Here is a 12,434-nt window from a genome sequence, read left to right as displayed (position 1 = left end):
AATGGGACCTAATGAAACTCCACAGCTTCGGCATGGCAAAAGAAACAGTCACTAGAGTGGATCGGCAACCAACAGAATGGGAAAAAATGTTTGCAGTTTACCCATCTGACAAAGGGCTGATATCCAGAATTTACAAAGAACTCAAACAGATTTACAGGAAAAAAACAAGCCCATTCAAAAGTGGGCAAAGAATATGAACAGACACTTTTCAAAAGAAGACATATATAAGGCCAACAATCATATGAAAAAATGCTCATCATCACTGGTTATCAGAGAGATGCAAATCAAAACCACATTGAGATACCATCTCACGCCAGTTAGAATGGCGATCATTAAAAAGCTGGAGACAACAGATGCTGGAGAGGATGTGGAGAAAAAGGAACACTTTTACACTGTTGGTGGGAGTTTAAAGTAGTTCAACCATTGTGGAAGAGAGTGTGGCGATTCCTCAAGGCCTTAGAAATAGAAATTCCGTTTGACCCAGCAATCTCATTACTGGGTATATATCCAAAGGACTATAAATCATTCTACTACAAGGAAACATGCACACGAATGTTCATTGCAGCACTGTTTACTATAGCAAAGACCTGGAATCAACTCAAATGCCCATTGATGATAGACTGGATTGGGAAAATGTGGCACATATACACCATGGAATATTATGCAGCAATCAGAAATGATGAGTTTGTGTCGTTTGTAGAGACATGGATGAATCTGGAGAACATCATTCTCAGCAAACTGACACAAGAACAGAAAATGAAATACCGCATATTCTCACTCATAGGCGGGTGATGAAAAATGAGAACACATGGACACAGGGAGGGGAGTACTAAACACTGGGGTCTATTGGGGGGAAAACGGGAGGGTCAGCGGGGGGGGAGCTGGGGAGGGATAGCCTGGGGAGAAATGCCAAATGTGGGTGAAGGGGAGAAAAGAAGCAAAACACACTGCCATGTGTGTACCTATGCAACTCTCTTGCATGTTCTGCACATGTACACCAAAACCTAAAATGCAATAAAAAATTTAAAAAATTAAGAAAAATAGAAAGCCTCATCAAATTCAATTTAGGAAGTGTAAAAGTCATTGGAAAGATTGACTTCTGTCATGACCATGGAGAACTCTAATAACTCCTAACTGAAACTTGTGGAAACTATGTTTTAAAAAACACAAGCCTCTAGAGATGGTCCACAGGGCAAGTGACAAGAGAATCTGAAAATTTAGTAAGAAAGGTGAGAATCTGTGGTATTTGAACCAAGACTACTCTTTATTTTCATCACATCCCAGACTTCAGCCAAGAAAAGGAGGTACACTGTGTCCCCAGAAGCTTGCCATTGTCCCAGTAACCAGCTCCAGAACGATTTTTGCCTGGCGGACGAACCAGACCATAAAACAGATAGCCTCTAATCTCTTTCCAAAGGAATTGACTTTAGTTACAAGCCTTAAGAGTCCTCTTTAAGAACAATGAATATTGTAGGAAAAGGTGAGTGAGGAGATTCAACCTACAGTGTAAACTGTAGGCAAACTAGTTTGCCTGAAAGAACCAAGAAATAAGACAGTGGGGAGGAGCCCTCCTAAGATCAGAACAAATATCAAACACTGACCTAAAACTATTCCTTTAAAAGAACAAGCATTTAGTTGGGTTTGTTTAGAGCAATATATGCCACAGGGCATTATTGCAAACAATTGAGTAATCAGTTTTTACCTAGTAGATTGGAACAGCTGGGTGTGGGCATGGAAGGAGAAGAGACTCCTACCCAAGCCACTGTCATCCCAGGTGGGCATACCAGATGAGCCTTCCTGAGGAGCAACATTAGACTCTTAACACCTGGGAGGAGAAGTAGATCAATAAAATAATCCAGCCTTATACTAAGCACATAAGCAAATAACAATACCAAGCATGGAGTGTTAGGGGTGTCAGTACCAAGAGTTACTACAATACATTATCTAAAAATTCAGTTTCCAAACAAAAGAGACATAAGATGTAGAAAATGAAAAGTGAAAATGGCAGAAGTAAATCCAGTTATATAAATAATGAAATGTGAATGGATTAAGTGGTCTAATCAAAAATACTGATTTTAATAAAATGGTTTTTAAAAAATACGTGTCTAATTTACAGGAGGCATTTTAGATTTAAATATACAAATTGGTGAAAAGTAAAAGAATGGCAATGAAACATACAATGCAAGCAGCAATCACAAGAAACATGGAGAGAATATGGTAAATATAAGCAGTAGACTTTAAGACAAAAACTTAGAGATAAAGAGTTGCATTTATAATAAAAAGTTCAGTCCCTAAAGGAGAAAAAAACAATTATGAATATAAGCACCTAACAGCAGAGCTCCCAATACATGTAGCAAAAAGTGGACAGAATTGAAGGGGAAGTAGATATTTCAGCAATAATATTTGGAGTCCTAATACCCCAATTTTAATAATGTGTAGAATAGGAAGAAAATTATAGAAAGGATAATGTATAGTGTAGCAGGAGCAGCTGCAGAAAATTGATCTCTCAAACACTGAATGCAGGAGGAAGAGGGGTTTGTTATTACGGCCGGGAGCCTGGGCGATAATTTGTCCAAAACCCAGCTCCTCTAACAAAGGGAGGTTCAGCCTTTATATAGGCTTATACTTTAGATATTACAGGTGAAAGAATCTTAGGTTCATAGTTTTAGGACTCACTTGTGAAAAGGTTTCTGTTTACAGTTTCAGGAATCGCATGTGAAAAGGTTTCTGTTTACAGTTTCAGGAATCACGAGTGAAAGGGTTTCCGTTTACAGTTTAGGACTCTCATGTGAAAAGGTTTCTGGTTTGATCTTATTTTAAGTAAAAATAGTGCCTTCTGGAGAGTCCCCAAGGCCTAGCCTGTCACCTATAGGAAGGTAAAACCGGAGGCACCAGTCGGTCAATCTTTTCTTCTATTGAAATGCAGCATGATAGTCAAAGGGGAAGTTGATCTGAGAAGCCTGGGTCTCCCTCTTCACCGCCCACCCCCCCAAGACCCTCACCACTTTATAATTAGTGAGAAGTCTCACTTTCATTCTCACTTTCTGTACTTTCTGAAGAAACCAACTGATAATGTTTCATACAATATACTTGTGATGTCATTTGTTGGCCAACTACAGTAGTGATGAAGCCCCTAATCATCTGAAGGAACAGGGGGAGTAGACAAGGGAGCAACAAACAATTACCTATTATTATTATAACACTCATGATGAAAGTTTTGAATCCTCCCAAGGATGAGAACCAACCTCCAAATAAGGACTCAGGGTTAAATCCGTGCCATACCTGTACAGGCACGTGTGCCAGTTTGGTCATGTCTCACACAATATCTTCCACTGCTTGCCCCTGGTCATCTATGTGCAGACAGCAGTTGGTTAGATTGAATTTTCCACAGACTCCTCCTTCGGCTGCTAGCAAATAATCTAGGGCCAGCCGGTTCTGAGAAATTGCGTTTCTCATTTGAGTTTCTTGTCAGGCCAAGAGGAACAGAGCTTTGCCTGTTTCATTAGTATTTCCAAAACAGCCTGCAACTGGATGATTTGGTTGAGCATGTTAATAGGGGTCCAGTATCCCCATGAGCCATCCTCAGCCCATGTGGCTGGCCCATAATACTCAGTAATTCTCTCTGGTGGCCACTCATCATCTGTCCAATCCCCTATTTTTAGGTCTCTTTTCTCCCTAGCTGAGTAGACTGGATACCCTAATAGCTCACCTGTCTTAACAGATGATAGGAAGAAAGAGGGCTTAACAGATAATAGGAAGAAAGATGGACACAACTACCTGTCCATCTGTTAGGCAGTTGTATGTATGCCCTACATCTGCATATCCAGTATAACCCAGGCAGGGCTGTCCAATCTCTCTGGTACCCAGGATGATCCCAAGCATCCTGTAATTTTGGAAATTTTAGGAGGGGGTTCTTCTGTGTATAATTTGAGCCCCACCAAGTTACTGTGCCCATGGTTCCATTATACAATTGCTGCTCTAAGCAGCTAAGCTTCCCTACTGGAATAGTGAAGCCTGCTACCTCTCTGGCCAAACAGTATTGTCCAATAATTGAGACTTTTAAAACCCAGAAACTGTTGGTTTGAACCCTTTGAACTAAGGTCAGGCCTGGGACACGGTCAGAAGGTAATAACTCACGGGCTTCTCATGGCCACCTGTCGCCAATGGTCATTCCTCTACATACATAGCAAGAAGTGAAATTGAGGGAATGGGCCACATTTTCAGCCAGTTGGAGGAACAAGTTCGTTGTCTTCTTTGGAAGCTCTGATACTGGTTCATCTAACGTATCATAAAAGTGTTAGTACACTGGCCAGGCTGAGAGTTTCTGGACTTTTCCCTGAATTTGGATACTAACTTCAGGGTCACGTCCTTTTCCATCAATTCCTAGCACTACACTCTCCCCTTTTTCCCATTTTGGGTCTTGGGGGTTCATGATTATTAATTCTACTGGGTTACAATGTCCTGAGATACAGGGGACATTAAGTCCTGGAGTGGTGTCTCTCCCTTTCACAAGGTGAACAGGATCATTTTGTATAATTTTTCCAAGTGGCCCAGGTGACACAGGATCAATTGGTGCAGTCATAGCACCAGTAGGTTTTCTGGCAGAATGTTTATGCTCTGTTGCATAACTTTGTTCCCACCAGCAGCTGGGGTACTGCTATTCTTCCATCTGGCTGTTGGATCTATTCTTCTTTAATCAGTTGCCCCCATTCTGTCTGGAGAAAGTCTCTTTTCTCCTTAGAGTAAGTAGGTATTAGATCAGGGATCTGGGAAATCAGCGGAGCTGTAACTGCAGTTCAGCAGGGGACAGATGCTGCCTTGTGAGCTGCTGAATCAGCTCGGAAATTTTCCAGGGCCACAGAGGTGTGGGCCCGCTGATGTCCTCAGCAATGCATGACTGCTACCTTCTGGGGCATCCAGACTGCTTCTAGCAGCTGAAAAATTTCATGTTGATACTTTATTTCTTTTCCCCCTGAAGTTAACAGGCCTCTCTCTTTGTACAGTGCTCCATGTACTTGGAGGGTCAGGAAGGCATATCGAGGGTCAGGAAGGCATATAGAGAGTCAGAGTAAATGTTTACAACCTTATCTTTACTCAATTCTAGGGTTTGAGTTAAAGCGATGAGTTCAGCCTTCTGAGCTGATGTGTCCTGATGCAGGGATTCAGCCTTGATTACAGTGTCCAGAGTTACCACAGCGTAGCCTGCACATCTGTCCCCTCATGGATTGACAAAGCTGCTTTCATCCACATGCAACTCACAGTCTACTACTGTCCATGGCTGATCCCGAAGATCAGGTCTGCTGGAATAGACAGTGTCCAGGACTTCAACACAGTTGTGTTCCACTGGACCCTCTGACATTGGGAGCAAAGTGGCAGGGTTTAAGGTGTTGCAGACTTCAATGGTGATGCAGGGATTTTCACATAGCAGGCCCTGGTATTTGGTCAACCTAACATTTAATAACCAGTGATGCCCTCTGGTATTCATTAGAGTCACTACTGCATGGGGTGCCTTGATATTTAAGTTCTGTTCCAGAGTTAGCTTATCTGCTTCTTGTCCTAGCAGAGCAGTTGCTGCCAGGGCCCTTAAGTATGGGGACCATCCCTTGGAAACTTCATCCAGCTGCTTGGAGAGGTAAGCTACAGGCCTGGGCCAAGGTCCTGCTGATGGTAGGAGAGTTCTTGAACCCTTGGGGGACCCAGGTCCAGGTGTACTGGGTGGTCCCACCTGTTTCAGGATTCTCCCATTGAAAGGCAAAAAGCTTCTGACTTCCAAAAGCCAGCCTCATGCTAAAGAAAGCATCCTTTAAGTCCAGGCAGGTGAACCAATCATCCTCTGCTGGCAATAATCCCAGAAATGTATATGGATTAGGCACAGTTGGGCGCAAAGTCACTGTGGCCTGATTGACCATGCATGAGTCTTGTACTGGCCTGTAGTCTTTGGTCCCTGGTTTACGAACAGGCAAGACGGGGGTGTTCATGGAGACTGGCAAGGAACTATAATTCCATAGTTCTCTAAGAATTTTAGATGGACCTGAATGCCTTCTAGCACCTCTCAGGGAACTGGATATTGCTTTTGTCTAACTGGTTGAGCCCCAGGCTTGACTTCAATGAGCACAGGGTCCTGGTTAATTGCCAGTCCAGGTGGATTGTCCTCTGCCCAGACCTTAGGCCACTGTTTTGCTAACTCAGGCTCTATTTCCTGGTCTGGTTTGGTTAAGAAGAGTCTCCACTCTTCCTCATGAGGCACCCTGAGGGCCATTATGACCCCAGTTTTAGACAGTGCCAACTGTAAGTTGCCATTCTTTGTGAAGGTTAGGGTTGCCCACAGTTTACTGACAGATCCCTTCCTAGCAGGGGCAAAGGACAATCAGGCATGCATAAGAACTGGCGAATCACCTCATACCCCCACCAGCTCACAAGTCTGAGGCAAACAAAGATTGTTTTTCTGACACCCCAGTAACTCCAACAATATCAGTTGTCTTCTTTGATAGGGGGGCCACAGGGGCAGTTACCACCGAGTATTCAGCACCTGTGTCAATGAGGAAGTCAATGGCCTTCCTGTCATCCTGAACATGGGCTCCTTGGGGGCAATGGAACCTGGTCCCCTTCAGTCCAGTGGTCCTTCCATTAGACTGAACAGAGCCCCTTCACTTTTGTCTAAAGTCTCATGCTCAGGGTCTCCCTGTTTTCCCGTTAACCATGGACATTTTTCCTTCCAATGTCCTATTTCCCAACAAAAAGCACACTGGTCACATTGCAGGCGTGGGCGCACAGACTGGGAGGCCTTCCAGGAACCCCTCTTTGCCCACCCTCTTGGGGGCACTCCTTTAATAGTGACAGCTATCAAGTCAGCATTCTGCTGAGCCTGGCGCTCCCTTTCTTAACGACTTTCCCTCTGGCTCACCGTTTCCTGGTTTACAAACACCTGGTTAGCTATTTCCAATAACTGTGAGGTATTCCTGCATGCAAATCCTGCTTGTTTCTGCAATTTTTGTCTAATGCATCCTGCACACTGACTAATGCCATATTTATCATACGCTGATTTTCCAGTCTCTCAGGATCAAAAGGAGTGTACATGCAGTAAGCTTCACACAGTCTTTCATAGAATTGGGTAGGGCTTTCACCTTTTCCTTGAAGAACCTCAGAGACTTTATTAATGTTTGAAACTTTCTGGGCCCCTTTTTTAAGTCCTTCCAGCAAGGCTTCTCTGTACAGGATTAGCCTTTGTATGCCCTCTGGGGTCTTTGGATCTCACTGGGGGTCAGATCCTGGTAACTGGGCCCTGACATACTCTTGGGAGTTCTGGTAATCTGCGGGAAAATGCTCCTCCAGCCAATTAGAAGCAGCTTGGAGTATTCTCTGCCTTTTCTTCCGTGTTAAAAAGATGCATAAACAGCTGATGGCAATCAACCCAAATGGGGTTATGAGTCTTAATAATAGTTTGCAGTAGATCAATGAGAGTTTGGGGTTTCTTGGTATAAGACAGGTTGTTATTTTTCCAATTGATCAGATCAGCTGAGGTGAATGGCAGGTAAGTGAAAACATGCTTTTCTACCATGTGGCCATCCTCATCCACTCCCGTGTACCTCTGCTTTCTCAAAGGCATCTGCACCCTGGCCTTGGGTCACAGACAAGCTGCCAGAGGGTGAGTTTCCTCTGGGAAGTGGGCGGCAATGGGCGGAGTTTTTCCACATTCTCTTTTGTCTACTCTGTGGGATTTAGGGGTGTGCAGCTCTGGTGGGGATGCCAAGGCCTCTGGCCCAGGGGCAGGGAGTCCTTGAGGAGGAGGAGGAGACATTATTGGCAAAAACTCTTCTGCTGCTGGGTCGACCAAAACCTTGGGAGTCTGCTTTTCTTGGTGGCGAGGGGGATGGTGGTTTCTAGCAGTCTGTCCCTTGGCTACTCAAACAGTCACTGCCTGCTCTTTTAGGTACTTCGGAGGGTTTAACACTAACTGCAACCACGAGTCTATGTATGGAAATTGATCTAGGTGCTCTAGCTCACTGTATATAACCTCATGCCTTACTTTGGAGACAAGGGACCTGTCTAGGGTCCCCTCTGGGGGCCAACCTACCCTAAATGCTGGCCAATCTTCCCTACATAAAACCCTTAATTTCTTTGGTGTCATAGTTACTTTATAATTCCCACTAAATCCCTTCTTGAAATTTTTCAGCATGGTTTCTAAAGGGGTGGGCTTGCTATGGGAGTGACCCATATTAACACTTCAAAGAAACAATTCCTACAGCTAGGAGAGTGCTATTTCACTCACAGCAGTTCCCGCCCAGTAAAAATGCAGCACGAAGCACTCTCCGATTTACATTCACTTCAGTCCTTTCATAACGCCCAGATGGCAGAGGCTTCTCCACTCAGCCTTATGTGGCTGTCTCTAATTCTTACAAATTACTCAACACACAAGGTCCCTCCTAATGGGTCTGATACCTTTTACGGCTGATGAGTCCAGTTGGACACATCTACACACACAGACACACATCCAATCACTCTCCTTCCAATTCAAAACCATAAGCAAAAAGCTTACAAGGTTAGTTACAGAGAGAGCTACCTTCAAAAGTGCCAATCTGGCACCCGTGGATGATCAGCACATGCTTCCACCCAAAATGGGGTGGGCTACTTTCCCGGGTTTCATCTTACCAAATTCAGTGTCCAGAATTCTGAAATACCGGTTCCTCCTCGGTGTTCAGCCATTGGGTGGATCCACACTGCAGGGCCTCCCTGCTCTGCTCTGGCGAGGCTCTTCCACCAGGTAAATACCTGCCCGGGAGCGCTCTCAGGATGCATCACCCCAGTGAGCAGGAGTCCCCTTGCACGGATGCTCCACAGGGCTAGGCAAACCACCTAAGAGACTTTTTCCCCCCACCGTCTGCTATCCAAGACTCGCTTCCCGGCCAATGCACCAAAAATGTAGCAGAAGCAGCCATGGGAAACGGATCTCTCGAACACCGATTGCAGGAGGAAGAAGGGTTTATTATTATGGCTGGGAGCCTGGGCGATAATTTGTCCAAAACCCAGCTCCTCTAACAAAGGGAGGTTCAGCCTTTATATAGGCTTATACTTTAGATATTACAGGTGAAAGAATCTTAGGTTCATAGTTTTAGGACTCACTTGTGAAAAGGTTTCTGTTTACAGTTTCAGGAATCACATGTGAAAGGGTTCCAGTTTACAGTTTCAGGACTCACATGTGAAGAGGTTTCTGGTTTGATCTTGTTTTAAGTATAAATAGTGCCTTCTGCAGAGTTTCCCCAAGGCCTAGCCTGTCACCTATAGGAAGGTAAAACCAGAGGCGCCAGTCAGTCAACCTTTTCTTCTATTGAAATGCAGTATGATAGTCAAAGGGGAAGTTGATCTGAGAAGTCTGGGTCTCCCTCTTCACCAAAGGATAATGTATAGAAAGGCTATAAAAGGTTTTAATGTATAGAAAGGATATAAAAGGCTTTAATGATGCTATAATCCAACTAGACGTAATAGAACACTCCACCCAAGAACAGCAGAATAAACTTTCTCAAGTGCATGTGGTATATTTTCTGGAATATACTGTAGGCAAGGCCATAAAACAAGCTTTGATAGATTTAAAAGGATCAAAATTATACAAAGCAAATTATACAAAGCATATTCTTCCACCACAGTGCAATAAAATTAGAAACTAAGAGGAACTTGGGAAATTTACAAATATGTGGAAGTTAAAAAACACACTCCTAAATAACAGATCAAAGAAATAACAGATCAAAGAAAAGCCATAAGGTAAATCAGAAAATACAGTGGTCCACCCTTATCTGTGATTTTGCTTTCCTCAGTTTATTACTCATAGTCAATTGTGGTCTGAAAATATTAAATGGAAGATTCCAAAAATAAATCCTAAGTTTTACATTACATACCCTTCTAAGTAGTGTGATGAAATCTCACACATCCCACTCTGTCCTTCCCGGAATGTAAATGGTTCCTTTGTCCAGCATATCCATGTTGTATATGCTACCCACCTATAGTCAGTAGCTGTTACAAATATGGTTTGTTACTATCTTATTTCAGGGGTTCACTTGGGGTTCCTGAATGTATCTCCTGTGGGTAAGAGAGTACTACTGTACATTGAGATAAAGAAAAATACATATACCAAGACTTATGAGATCAGCAAAAACAGGGCTGAGAGGGAACTTTATAGTTGCAAGTACATATATATAAAAGGAAGAAAGTTCTCAAATCAATAACCTAACGTTACCGCTTAGAAAGTTAGAAAAAAAAAGAGAACTAAACCCAAGCAAGCAGAAAGAAGGAAATAATAAAAAGAGAAGAAATAAAAGAATGAAATAGAGAACAGAAAGCAGTAAGGAATGTTATAAAAAGAGAATCAAATTATTAAAATTGGAAATGTAATAACATCACCACTTACCTCATACAAACTAAAAGGATTATTAGAGAATACTGAGTAACCTGGAAGTGGTCGGCATGCAGCGTGGCTGGGCGCTAAAATGGCAGCAGCGTGAGTTGTGTGAGGATCCCGGGGCTGCAGTGTTTGCTTGGGCCCCGCCATGGCTGTCACCATCACGCTCAAAACACTGCAGCAGCAGACCTTCAAGATCCTCATGGAGACCGACGAGACAGTGAGGGTACTAAAGGAGAAGATAGAAGCTGAGAAAGGTCGTGATGCTTTCCCCATGGCTGGACAGAAACTTATTTATGCCAGCAAGATCTTGAGCGATGATGTCCGCATCAGGGGCTATCATATTGATGAGAAGAATTTTGTAATCATCATGGTGACCAAGACCAAAGCTGGCCAGGGTACCTCAGCACCCCCAGAGGCCTCACCTACAGCTGCCCCAGAGTCCTCTACATCCTTCCCGCCTGCCCCTACCTCAGGCATGTCCCACCCCCCACCTGCCGCCAGACAGGACAAGAGCCCGTGGGATGAATCCACCCCCACGACGTCCCCAGAGTCCGTGTCAGGCTCTGTTCCCTCTTCAGGTAGCAGCGGGCGAGAGGAAGATGCAGCCTCCACGCTAGTGACGGGCTCTGAGTATGAGACGGTGATCACAGAGATCATGTCCATGGGCTATGAGCGGGAACGGGTCGTGGCTGCCCTGAGAGCCAGCTAAAACAACCCCCACTGAGCAGTGGAGTATATGCTCACGGGAATTCCTGGGAGCCCCGAGCCGGAACACGATTCTGTCCAGGAGAGCCAGGTATCTGAGCAGCTGGCCACGGAAGCAGCAGGAGAGAAACCCCTGGAGTTCCTGCGGGACCAGCCCCAGTTCTAGAACATGCGGCAGGTGATTCAGCAGAACCCTGCACTGCTGCCCGCTCTGCACCAACAGCTGGGCCAGGAGAATCCTCAGCTTTTGCAGCAAATTAGCTGGCACCAGGAGCAGTTCATCCAGATGCTGAACGAACCCCCTGGAGAGCTGGCAGACATCTCAGATGTGGAGGCAGAGGTGGGTGCCATAGGAGAGGAGGCCCGCCTATGAACTACATCCAGATGATGCTGCAGGAGAAAGAAGCTATAGAGAGGTTGAAGGCCCTGGGGTTTCCAGAGAGCCTGGTTATCCAGGCCTATTTCGCGTGTGAAAAAAACGAAAACTTGGCTGCCAACTTCCTCTTGAGTCAGAACTTTGATAATGAGTGATGCCAGGAGACCAGGCGACCCAAACCCCCACCCTAACTCTACTCCATAAAAGTTTTATAAAATAAATATATACTCATGTTCTTAAGAAGTGTGGAAAAAAATAAAAACCCGTAAAAAAAAAAAAAGTGAGCAAAAAGCCCAGCTTCCTGTCCTCCTAAAGTGGCCCTTGTTCCCATCTCACTCTGAGAAGACCCAGGCAAGACAGCTGTCCCCCCATCCTCCTCCCCAGCCCAGCCTGCTCAGAGAAGCTGGCAGGACTGGGAGGTGACAGATGGGCCCCTCTTGGCCTCTGTCCCAGCTCCCTGCAACCAGATGGAAAGGCGGATGCTTGCTTCTCCATCTTCCGAAGAATCCCTGAGGACCCCCCACCCCATCCTCTTCTAGGATGACAGGAAGCTGGAGCCCCAAAATTTGATTCTCCATTGGAGCAGCCCAAATCTTTCCATCTGGGGTGAGCCCTGAAAGGTTCAAGGCCTCCTCCCCAGTCTGGCCTTGGCCTCCAGCCTAGAGAAGGGCTAACATCAGCTCAGTGTTAAGGCTACCCTTACTCCAGAACAGAACCGTGTCTCTAATAAAGGTTTTGAAGTGAATAAAGTTTAAAAAACCAAAAAAAAAAAAAAGAGAGAATACTGAGGAAAATGGAATATTAGTCTGGTAGGGCTGACATAATAAAATACTACAGACTGGGTGGCTTAAACAACAGGCATTTATTCTGTCATATCCTGGAGCTTGAAGTCCAAGATCAAAGTGATGACAGGGTTGGTTTCTCCTGAGGACTCTCCACTTGACTTGCAAATGGCCACTT

General features: G+C 44.7%; 1 pseudogene; it reads left to right on the top strand.

Moving 5' to 3' along the window:
• Nucleotides 1-10,535: 10,535 nt before the first annotated feature.
• LOC100409618 (UV excision repair protein RAD23 homolog A pseudogene) lies at nt 10,536-11,639 on the top strand (annotated as a pseudogene).
• Nucleotides 11,640-12,434: the final 795 nt, after the last annotated feature.

Source organism: Callithrix jacchus, chromosome X, assembly GCF_049354715.1.
Source record: "Callithrix jacchus isolate 240 chromosome X, calJac240_pri, whole genome shotgun sequence".
NCBI classification, from domain to species: Eukaryota; Metazoa; Chordata; class Mammalia; order Primates; family Cebidae; genus Callithrix; species Callithrix jacchus.
Note: the sequence above shows the minus strand (reverse complement) of the source record. Positions and strands in the feature narration are given on the sequence as shown.